Genomic DNA, 12,723 nt, shown 5'->3' on the forward strand with positions numbered 1-12,723 from the left:
CGTTTCAGGTTCTATATAGTGATATAATTAAGTTCAAAGTGGACTTTTCAGCTACCAATCACCGCGGAAGAAACCCCGTTTAAGTTTCTAGAGTACTGTCGAAACACTTTATCCACGTTATTGACCGATATAAGTCATAGGTAATGCTCCGTATCATGTATATGCTGCACTATTGTCTTTCAAAGCTAAAAAAGGCTCAAAAGACTAAGGATTAACCAATAGAAGGATTATGTGTTAGACGATGAAGGTTTGCTTGCTAAAGTTCCTTCTCAAATGAGGTTACAGTTGAGGTGTTGGGAAATGGCATGCAATGTTTTGAGGAGTTACAAGTATGAGGTCGGTAATGAAGTTTCGATTCTCGCATAATTGAAACCTACCCTTCTTAAGCTTGCAAACAATATCCATGATTAGAAACTTATATAGCTCATTCCATCAAGATGAGCATATAATTTTCACCTTCTGAAACAGGCTGCCAGAAATTGCATTCTAGGTGTGTTTGAAATTTGTTCGTCTTGATTAAATATGCAAAGGTAATTATTGTTGTCTAATAAGCTGCTTGGGTACTTACTAAACATTGCTGCAAGATTAAAGTAATCAAAACTTTTATATCCCATGACAGAAGTAATTTCGTACTTCGGCCTTGCTCTCCAGAATATAGTATTGAGAAACTACAATCGAGTTATGTTGAGAGTCTTCTAGTGGAACACATGACACAGTAAAAATGGCTACGTGTATGATATGTTCCCTTTTGATATCTTGTAAATGGGCCGATATTGCTTGTATTTAGTTCGTTCTAAGCTCTTCCAGAAAGTTTATAGTTCTGAATAAGATAATACAGCCAGCATTCTTATCTGGATAAATTTACACAATCCCCACACTTATCGATAAATAAGGTACCCTTATCGCATCTTGAACTACCCGTATATATTCATCAAATATCTTAGGGCAGGAGATCATCATTATTAGGTGTTATAACGTCTAGTACATGTGAACTTTTTTCAGTATCTACTTGTTTTCACCATTGGATCATAGACTCCAGGTTTAACCATAAGTTATGATTTTGGGGTAAAACTAAGCACTTATCGTATATCTTATTTTTTCTCTTAATGATATAGACATCAGGATATTTCATTCGTTTAGCTCAGGTTCATAAATCCGTTATGATATGAGTTTACAATGTGAGTCACTTGAACGAGATGTACCAATAAGAACCTTAGCAACTCGAAAGATCACAGTAGATCATTTACACGTGAAGACTTTCGCGAATTTTTTTTGAATTTACTGACTCTAACGTAGTCACTCCAAAAGTTTTGTATGCTGGGATTTGTTGATGTTATAAAGCTTGCAGTAGACCTTTACCAAGAGTCCTTTTCGGGTTATTTGCTTACTTCTACTGATCTGACTTTAATTACAATGTGCCTTACGCTTTTATACGTGGTTAACAACTCAGGCAGAATATTAATCCATTTATAGTTGCCTTGTACTGTAAGTCGTTTCCAGACTAGGTTAGTTCTGCACAAATAAAACTATCAATCATTGTTCCTTTTAGTTGAACAGTACATGATGTAGTCGTGGTACACAAGCTTACTGAAGTCTTAGTTGCAAGTTTCACGGCTCTCATAAAACTCCAAACATCTTAACACTTTGCTTGTTTCTTGTAACACTGATCGAAATGTAGAGCTAACTTCATTGCCAGTATCATTTTTCACACGAGCCGTTCATGACTTTTTGCTGAACATATCTACAACAACGTGCAACTAGTTAAAACCTCTGATCATTCTTCCGAGATCTTTCGAAGTACCTGATGCTGTCCAATTCTAAACTTGTATATGTAAATCATCCCTCTCTGTCTCCATATTTGAATCTCTCTCTCTCTGTCTCTCTCTCTCTCTCTTTCTCTCTCTCTCTCTCTCTCTCTCTCTTTGTCGTCCGCTATGAACTGACCTGGTTCAGGATCAAACCTTCGACTCCCAAAAACAAATGTAAATGCTTTGGCAATGTGCTATCGTAACTCTCTAGGTTTGTTGTTAAAAACAGTGTCATTTTAGACTTCGTAAAGGGGGGAGAAGGATATTATCCAAGAACATAAGAGTTTCATTTTTTTAATTATTTATGTATTATATACCCTTGGCTCAACAATATGTAGTTATCAAGCTCAAGGGAGGGAGAATTACACTTTTCTGTCCTGTCCCAACGAGACCCCTGGAAGATTAGCTTGTAATTACTGGGGAATTAAATGAAATTAATCAACAATAACACTCATTTCTGTCAGTAGCTTTTAGAACTCTGGGGTCGCATTAAAAACTTTGGGAAGCACAAAACCTACTAGCGTGATTTACAATTTTCATAGATTTCACAAGTAGCATATGCCTAGCTTGCAATCTTTGAACAAGTAAAAGAATGCAAATAAAGGCGTTTATGAAGAAACATTTTGTGATTTTTTTTCATTCATGCTCTAAAAAGGCATTTCAGAACCAATGAATGAAAGAGATGGTTTTAGAGCTATAAACATAATAAACCTGTTTCCTGTTTTATTCGTCTGAATGGGAGAGTATATTACGTCACACACTGCTTTAGACAAGATCTGGGATGGGGCGAGTTCGACGAATAACAGAAGCAAGTAGTCGATCAAGAATGCATAAGATGTGTTTCTGAATGCATACGCAAACAGGGCAAGAGTTTATTAATAATTTGGAATTACAATTTTCTAAGCCCGAATAGTACATATTCACCATTTCATCTTTGGCATTGTTTCGATTAGATCTGCCTGCTGAACTGACGGCATTGTATTTTCATTTATCATATTGCAAATTACTAGTGTGGATCCACAGCAGCTGGTGCAATTGGAAAGATTCCACTATTTAGAATGAAAACTACCTCTTTTATATAACTTTTTAATTTTCTGCTATCTTTACCCATAAGGAAGATAGCCTGGAATTTTGTCACACGCGGTATATGTAATGTGTGTTAATAAATTATTAAAATTCAGTAAACATGGATGGAACATGGATGCTGATCAAAATTTGAAAATCTTATGAAGAGTCGACTGCAGAATATGCGATAACCATAATATTTAAACATAGCATATTTTTGTGTGTTGAGATATTTCCAATCACTAAAATTTTTTCTTGTGTAAACAACTTATATTATGAACCCTTCGAAATTTGCCAAGAGTGAGACTGTGAATGATTATGAAGTAATTCTTCCTATGTTAAATTACTAGTTTTTGTGAATACATTCGGAAGTACATTGTTTCAGAGCAAGGTAAATTGTTTCTTTTAATAATGTAAAATAAAGAAAATCATGGATATTGTATAATGTTTAGTTAGGCACACATGATGTTAGCATGAAATAGAAATGTCATATACAGACTGTGTCCAGAAAGTTCGATGAATTACGTCATACGTTCACTTTCTTTCCAGTACGTCATCGCCGCATCGCGCGCTGGACAGGTCAAGACATGTCTGAGCAACTACCCAAGCGGCGACATTACGAATGTGATTATCGTGTATAAATAGACATTGTACAGTAAAGGTGTAGTGTTCCCTGTCGAAACCAAAAGTGAATAACAAAATGGTGCAGCTACCGAAAATGCTGTTCACTTTCAAAATTGGAAAATCGGCGAGAGACTCACGAGGTGCTGACAGAAGTTTACGAAGAACATACTGCCACATTGAAGTGTGTGTGTGTATGTGTATGTGTTTATTTTAGTAATTTAAACGTTCGTGAGAAGGGCGAACACTGTGGAAGAACTCCCCGATCTGGCCTTCCTGCATCTGCACGCAGCCCGGACAATGTATAGAACTCTGTCAAGGCACTTTTGGCACAAGATCGTCGTATGGAAGTGCAAATGATGACTGAGGAAGTGCAAATGGGTCCTGAGAAAGCCCGCATCATAGTGAGCGAGTATTAGAGTAAACTCAGCTTTGCTCCCGGCTTGTGCCCCACACTTTGACGCCGGAACAAATGCAACTTCGACCTGACGCCTTTGAAGACCTCATCGATATGGCGGATCAAGACCCAAATTCCCCAGAAACCATCGTCGGGGACGCAAGACCTTTTACCTGGCCTCGTCCTAAAAGCAAGCGTCAAAGTATGAAATGACGGGGTCCAGGATGGCCGAAAAGCAAGAAGATTCGAAGTGAGAGATCCAGCATCAAGACAAAGCTCGTTGTATTTTTCGACTCTGAGGCTCTCATCCATAAAGAATTTCTCCCTAAGGACATCATATTAAATGCCGCTAAACAAGTAGAAATACTGAAACATCTGCTACAACAATTCATCCAGTACATCAAACAATGCGGCTGGACCCTTCCCTACGACAATGCCCTGCTACTTACTGCCTTTCTGGTGCAGCAGATCCTCGCCAACAGAGGAATTGTGTCACTCAATCACCCACCCTCCACGAGCTTTTTCTTCCTCTCCAAATTGTAATCAACCCTGAGGGACCGATATTTTCACACATTTTGAACATTCAATGTAATATTACGACATAAGTAAAGGGCCATCGCTAAAACGAGTACGTCAGGTGTTTCGAGAATTTGTACAGCCGTTTTCATAAATGCATTGCTATCAACGGGGATTACTTCGAAGAGCAGTAACTGCTATTTCTGGTAACATAAAACTTCGAAATGTACACATACATTTACCGACCTTCCTGGACAGAAGTTGTAAAATACATTGCATTATTTTCAATTTTTATTACTAATCTAAAGTACGGTGTTCCGTGCTAAAACACTATGATACTGTAATACATGTACCGATATATCTAATTTTTGAAAATAAAGGGCTATTCAATCAAATGCAATATTATTGTTTAACAACTCTTTTTCAAAACTTAACCTTTATGGATATATTTTAACAGTAACAAGTTTCGCTAGTTAATGAAAGCTACTAAAAAATTCTCAATACTAACAAATTTATTTCTTATTTTGCTTTTTATAATAATATTTAGTAAGGAGCCTAGCCACTTGTTATCACTTCATCCACGTTCGTCTTCAAATTATTTACTGGTTATGAAAAAGATCTCCAACAAATGTAAGGTATGTATTTTCAAAATCATTTTCAAATATTACTTCAATTGAAAGTTATGTTTTCTTTCCAAATCTGTATAGAAGACACTCATGTTCTAGTATTATATATATATAATCACAATTAATACAATTTATTCGTGTTCAATTGTACACAAAACGCAAAAACGAAAAGATTAATTTTAAACGAGCGTGCATGAGGCTTTCTCAATGTGGACAAGGATCTGCGAAACATGGAAGAATATCTATGATTATTACTTTTATTATTTAGTTTTCTTACCGACTTAATTGATTTTCCGGTTTTGCATAAATTCAACAATTGCTTAATGTATTTATTCTCTGCTCACTTTACTTATTCAATTGCTTGTTTTTAATTATGATTTTCATCATTTTTTTTACTTTCTCTGAATTTCACATCAAGTAGGGTGGATCATCAGCAACGGGCTTTTTAAAACGTTTGAGCTACATAACGAGACACATTACGTCTTACTTCCATTTGATATTGAGACTCTGTGTGCGAAATTTGAACTGGATTAAGCATAATTTAGAACTCCTCCAAAATATTTACTTTAGTTGATCTTTGAAATTATTATGTATATTTCATGAAATATACAGTCAAAAGGATAGTGAAAAGATATGTATCGTTCTGAATTCTACCACGGTCGACATTTCTTCGTCGTCGAACATAGAAGACACTGGTTACCCTCAATATGTGCTTCCGAGTCAGGCAAAACGGAGAAATACACATGGATATTCTCCTTAAACACTTTTGACCCCAGAAATAACTTAAGTTTTAGACGGCTTTTATATATGCGAGCAAGACTATGGCAACTATTGGAACTATGGCTATATCGACAGGTCTAAACATTGAAGGAAAGACTCTCAAGAAGTTCCACTTGACGTTACCGAAGGAAAAACAGGGAAGAAGTTGGAAAGAGTCCCTTGTCTGCAACGTCTGATGTCATATCTCCAGCTGTTCCACTTCTACTTCACTGGGATACAAAGATGCTGCTACACATTGATCCTCACCATCGTCGCAATGTTCCAGTGTTGCGTTGGTAGTAACAGGAAACGGCATAGAAGTTCTGATTGGTGTGCCGCAGATTCTTGATAGTACAGTCTTAGTTCAAGCCCAAGCCTTTTGTTCAGTATTCCTTTATTGTGGCTTCCAGGATCATATTAAGGGACTTATCTTCGACACAACAGACTCGAATGCCGATCTTTTGCAGGAAGTTTCATTCAAGATTCAGCAGACGTTGGGTAAGGAACTCCCCTGAATGACCTACCAGCATATGGTCCTTCGGCAGGGCCGAACACCTCCCTGTTTGTTTGGTGCAAGGAGCAATGACATTCTCTTCACCACAGTTATTGGAACTCTGCATTCAATGATCCCGATCGAGGGGAAAGATTATTGGAATCAGGTTACGTAGCAAACCTAAAATCCCGAGCATTGAGTTTCTTGAAAACTGCAATTGAATTTTCTGCTCATCAGCGTGATGATTGCAAAGAACTTCTGGCTCTCTCATATGCCTTCTTGGGTGACCAGCCTGAAGGAAGGATTCGCATTAAAACTCCTGGTGCATTCCACCATGCCAGCTGGATGGCAAAGTCTATTTATATGATGAAGGATACTCCTCTTCCAGAAGCAGCTGAAACTAATTGCAAATGGATTTAAGCCGGTTAACTTATAAACGTCAGTCTTTTCGCCAGTATTTTGTACTGTTTATACAGGGATGAGGCACCGTTCTCTGATCACGTTAAGAAGAATGGTTTTGACTTCATGAAGGACCGTGAAATTGGTCTGTCAGAACGGACCAGTGCCAAAGTGGCTATAAGTGCTTTTTAGAGACATCATTGGTATCTCCCGGAGGAGTTAGAGGGACTTGCCTTTCTTGACGAACGAGTGTTTTACCAGGACAAAAGGAAGATGGTGGATAAATTGGACAAAACAGAAGGGAAAGGACTCAGAGAGTTGGAGAGGAGCAACTTATCTCTGACAGACCTCCACGACTGGACCACCGAGGAAACGAGAAAGATCTTTGATGTGATACACCCAAATAGCCAAGAGAAGTCCAACATGGAAGAATGATGCTAAACCAGAAATTGAAATTCAAGGTCAAAGCAATTTTCAACGACATTGCTGATCTTGCGATCGCCCCTGCTACTAATTTTTACAATTGATTAACTAAGGATAAGTCCCAGAAACAGTACCTTCTAAAGTAGATTGCAAAGCATCCTACATATATGCCATGCTATCTGTTCAGAAACTTGTTTGACGTGAAATGTTACAAGTGCGAAATGTTCATCCTTAGCCATTACCTGCATTGCAGATTCATTTAATATAGTATAGATTTAATATAGTATGTTTACTTATGTACTGACATCACCATTTTCCTTAAAATTGGGGAAAACGAATGGATACACCCAGACAACTTAGAAAATTGGACGCACGTACTGATTTGTTTGATATCGAAATCTTGTGTATCTGCATATAAGCTGTTTTAAAATTACTTTCAAGATAAAAAAATCATTTTGGGGGACCTATAAATTTTGGAGTAGGAAGACGAAATTTTGTAAGTAAACTCTTTATAGTAAGTGGAACAAATTGAAGATTTGTCTGAACTAGAATAAGCACTTTTGGCAAAATAAATCACCCTAATATATATGTAAGTCTGTAAATATGTGTAATTTTATATATGGAGAGCTCTTTCCTGGCTAAGCGGTTAGCCTATGCGTCTTCCATATGGGACACCCGCGTTCGATAACCGGCGTTAGCTCACGTGACTCGGATTCCACGTTAATCAGTAGGTCCCATCTAATAGAGCCTCGTTGTTGAAAGGGACATTAAACTCCAAATCAAATCAACAATTTTATGTATGGATTTCAGGTTTTGCTTATTTGTGATTTTGGTTATTTTACTTGCAGTGTATTGTAGAAGTGTGTTATACATTTGTTAAGGTTTTCAGGTTTTGACGAAAAGCTTATGTTTATTTTACAAAAGGATTGTCATAAGTATTGTACGTTAGAGAGAATAGAGCAGATGCGGAAAATATTACATTTACTCGTATTTATAAAATGTATTATATGTAAGACGTGTCACAATGTACATAACTTTTGGAACCAATATCATTTTGTTTTACTTTCTTGTCTCCATGAAAGTAATACATCTATCAGGTTCAAAATCTTACTGCAACTGTAGGTAAATTGTAGTCCCCAGGTCGAGGATAAAGTTAGCACGTTCCTTGCAAGGGTCCGACGCTTTCTCATCAGTCAATTCATGATGAGTACGGTATTTATTAAAGTAAAAATATCCAGATTAAGCAAGCTACCTCTGTGAAAACTCGCCACTATAAATTAAACGTAAACACCAAAGGAAGGAAAACCAATTAAACTTGAGAGTCGAAGTTACAATTCGCGCCATTAATAAGTATAAAACCGAAATCGTGCTGCATTTCAGAGTTCTCTTTTCTACACCTGTGCCGGAAAGGAGATAAAACTACTTTTGCAGCTAGTACAAGTGAGGGGAAGAAAATGCTTAGAACATTCACACTTAGAGTATTCTTGCGAACAGACAAATAAAAACTGTGTGGCAACTACACATTAGGAGGTGAATTGTAAAACTAAACACTCTCTTTTTACCTCTAATGCAGTGGCAGATTAATTTCTAATGTAATATAAATGGTCAAGAACACTTCGAAGTAAGATACTTAGATGACGTGGTTTGATGCCAGACTCTAGAATTACACCACCTTGTTTGAAACATTTGATTTGTGATTGATCTTTTTTAATATAACTCATTGATAGCAAGAACCACTTCCAAATTACACTTAAATGTTTAATTTACAATTCTGTTTTCAGTTCTACCATACAAATACTTCACTAAAGAGAATGTCGTGATTTTATCGTTCTGTTGTACAAAATATAAAGTTTATAGATACTACATTGATTTTTAAATAATTGACCAAAGTCTATCTGTATAAACACTTTTTTCTAATACTGACTCTCTGAGGCTGATGCAACTTTATAGTATATTCATGCCAGCCTTTAGTTTCTAGTGTGATACTTCAATATTACTCTCGTTAGACATAAAATATATAACATACGAAAGCTAATTCGTGAATTTCTCTTATCTTACAAAATCAATACTTGCCAAATTGACACCAGTCATTACTGCCAAAACATCTTATATATACGGTACCTTTAAGTTTGTTTAAATATAGAAAATTTCCAAAATTCATATTTCTTAAAGCTTTTAACATTTTTTTCTTATTTTCAGTTAATTGGATTTAGCCAGTATGATGTTCCACTAACAAATAGTTTTGCAGTAGGGTGGGATGCTACCGGTCCATATGTACCAAAAGCAATGAAAGCCATTGTAAATGTTCAGGTAGATATTGTGGATGAATATGCACACACATTATCTCCAGGATCAAGAAATTGTAAATTTCCCAATGAAAATGAGACCATGTGGACCTTTAAGTATTACAGCTACTCTGCTTGTATAGCACAATGTAGACTTGAAATGAAAATGAAACTATGCAATTGTACAGATATGATTGTTGGATACAACACAGGTAGGACATGCTATCTTAACTCAAAGACAAAATAACATCAAAAATTTGTTTTAGTTATGCATAAATCAACCTATTTATTAGCTTATTGATAACCAAATCACAGTAATACGTTTGGTCTTACAGCATATTTTCTTTATTCTCCTCTGTGATTTGAAGTTATCTGTGTTATAGATAATCATAACACATATTATTCAAGTTTACACGAAACTCTTGACATACCGTCATATTTTATACTTTGTTAAAGATATATGCTTGAAGGAAATAGATATAAGCTGGTACTTGGAAAAATTGTAGCAACAAGAATGACACGTGTAAGTAAAAAATAAATATTATAAGTTAGATTTACTACGGTACATAGTTACAACGGAACTAATTCAATTTCAGAAGTCTATAATATCTCTAGTCTAGATAGTTGCATCTTACCTGGTAACTTCCATGTATTACAACTAGAACATGTAATCGTCGTACTACTACATCAAATATATGTAGTCTAGATTCGAAGAGAGGTTAAAATCTAGTAAATTAGTCCATCGATCATTAGAGGTAGCAAAGGAGTTCAGGAATCCGAAAGATTGTTGTAAAATTACGTGCTTCAAATAGAGTTTTTGAAATGGAAATTTATAAGTTTTAAATATTTCTATACATATAGTTATTAGAAATATCTCTTAACCCTATGATACATGACAATTTTTATCTATACAAAATGTTGAGCGGAAATGCTTAAATAATGACAAATACCTCAAATGCGTGTAAAAGATGTCTTTAGTAAGTTTTTATATCAGATACGAAACTTGTCAGTTTGTTATTTGTTATAGTTGTAAAATACATGATTCCAGGTTGCACGAATAGAGTTTAGTTTTTGTGTCTATAAATCTTGAATATGAGACACTGGCATTATTCTTAAATATAATAACTGATACAATGTTATAAATTCTTGGCATATTAACAAGCTTTTAACAGTTTGTTGAAGTACCAATTTGGGGCAATAATGTCAAAGTTATGTTTCTTTTATACAGAGGATATATTTTTCAGCCGTTAAAGCTTCTCATTGATAAAACCAGTTCTCACACAGGCACAATGTTTACAATGAAGGGACTCTACATTATGCGAATATCTTCTCCATTGCTAAAAAATGTAAAATAACTTGAAATGTTTTCAGAGAAATGCTTAGAGCGTTACGGTACCTATTCTTGGAAGAAAGTGGTTACATTTTTTTCTTACTTCAATTCGGATACCAGATTGCTTTCACCCTTTTCATGATTAATTCTTGAATGCTCATTAACGTAAAGTTAAATGATAATCACGCTGTTACCTTTATAGAGATTTTCAAAAGAATTTCTGTCACTTTCTGAAAATAACATGGATCAGTTGTTTAGTTTTCCAGGTATAATACCTCTTCCCCAAAATGTCATTCAAATATCTCGCAAGCTATTCAATTTACTTTACACTTTAATGAATTCAGTTAAAATTAGATAAATTATGTTAAACAACATATTTAGGGAGATATCATGTTCTGACGGTAATGCTCAGAAAATAGAAGAGGAAAACAGTTTGTCTGGATTTTAAACAAAATATCTATTGTTATAAAGAGACATTTGAATATCCACTACTAAAAATCTCCACAATATTCAAAAAATTAAGAGGTTCCAATATTTTCGGCCAGATCGATTTAAGATGGGCTTATTGCAACTTGTAGTGGAAGAAAGTCCTGTGGGTTTTGTATTAATGCGAATCAAGCTTTGCTTGACGACGTCCCTTTACATCATTAGTTGATTGAATCTTTATCTTAGACCAGCGATTCCTTATATTTACACGTCAAATGCGCGTAGAAGAAGAGTTTTAGTAAAATTCCTAGTGAGATAAAAATCTAGTCTGTATATTATGTATAATGGATGAAAAATATACGATTCCAGCTTGTGTGAATAGAGTTTAGTTTCTGTGTCTACAGATCATTAATATCAAGCAATAGAAATGCTTTTAAATATAATAAATCACGTAACACGGATCTCACAGAAACGCTTTTATAATCAGTGTAAAATGTGAAATTCTTTCAATTTATTTTTTTTAAAATCTTTTAAGATCAATAGCATGAGTTTTTGTATCACAAAGCTAAATCATTGGTTTTAGTCTTCATATAGAGTAACGTAAAAATTAATATAGGATTGGGACACTTTCCGAGTCAAGAATAGCTGTGCTGGAACATAGAAAATGGAATTTTCATAGACATTGTTAATGGTAACAAATGGAATTTTACATTAGTACATGCCCAGTGCTTCATTCAGTTCATAACGTAAGATGGAGGCGAATATCTGTAGCACCGAACTCTCGTTTTTAAAAACGAACTACGTATGTTCAAATATGTTCAGATTCAGAAAATAAGTAAGCCAGAGGAGGTGCTCAAGTTCATATCTATGTTTCTCAAGCCACGTCGCAACAGCTTCAACGTTCATTATCATTCTGGAATGTGGTGTAATTACTCGTGAAGAACATTTGGAACACAAAACATATGCACATAGTCCCCTATATTGGACACATAATCACGGGTAGTGACATGATCAGTAAGTGTCAGAACAGAAGCTTCTAAATACTAGGATATTGCTGTCCATAACATATAGGAACGCCGAAATTTTTCATGATTTGGCTGCGATATTCGCATTATATGCTTCTTGGATGTTCGACACAATGGTCGCGCCCGTCATTTGAAACAAGTTGAACGGTGACTCGTCCGAGCATATTACACATTTCCAATCATAAATATTCCAAATCGTATGTTCCCGCCTCAATTTAGGTCATGTTAAAGCATTACGTACCCGTGCCCTTATCAGTACTTCCGCACGGGCAACCCGACACCGCAAGTCCAAGTCTTGTAACTCGAGCCAAACTGTGATTATTAGCACAGGTGATACTTGAGTTTCTCCGTCACTTACACCGCAGTCGCACTAAGGTTCTGAGTAACAATCTTAATGTTCCGTGGGACCTGCGCTGAGCTTTATGTTCCGCCCATTATCGCTTTATAGATACAATTTCAAAAAAGGAAAAAGAGAACTCTTTCAGCAGAGATACGAGGCAAGATGAAGGAAGATACTTACCTTTCCTTTGACACTTATGTGATTGCATGA

Source organism: Thermobia domestica, chromosome 7 (assembly GCF_964235325.1).
Source record: "Thermobia domestica chromosome 7, izTheDome1.hap1.1, whole genome shotgun sequence".
NCBI lineage: Eukaryota > Metazoa > Arthropoda > Insecta > Zygentoma > Lepismatidae > Thermobia > Thermobia domestica.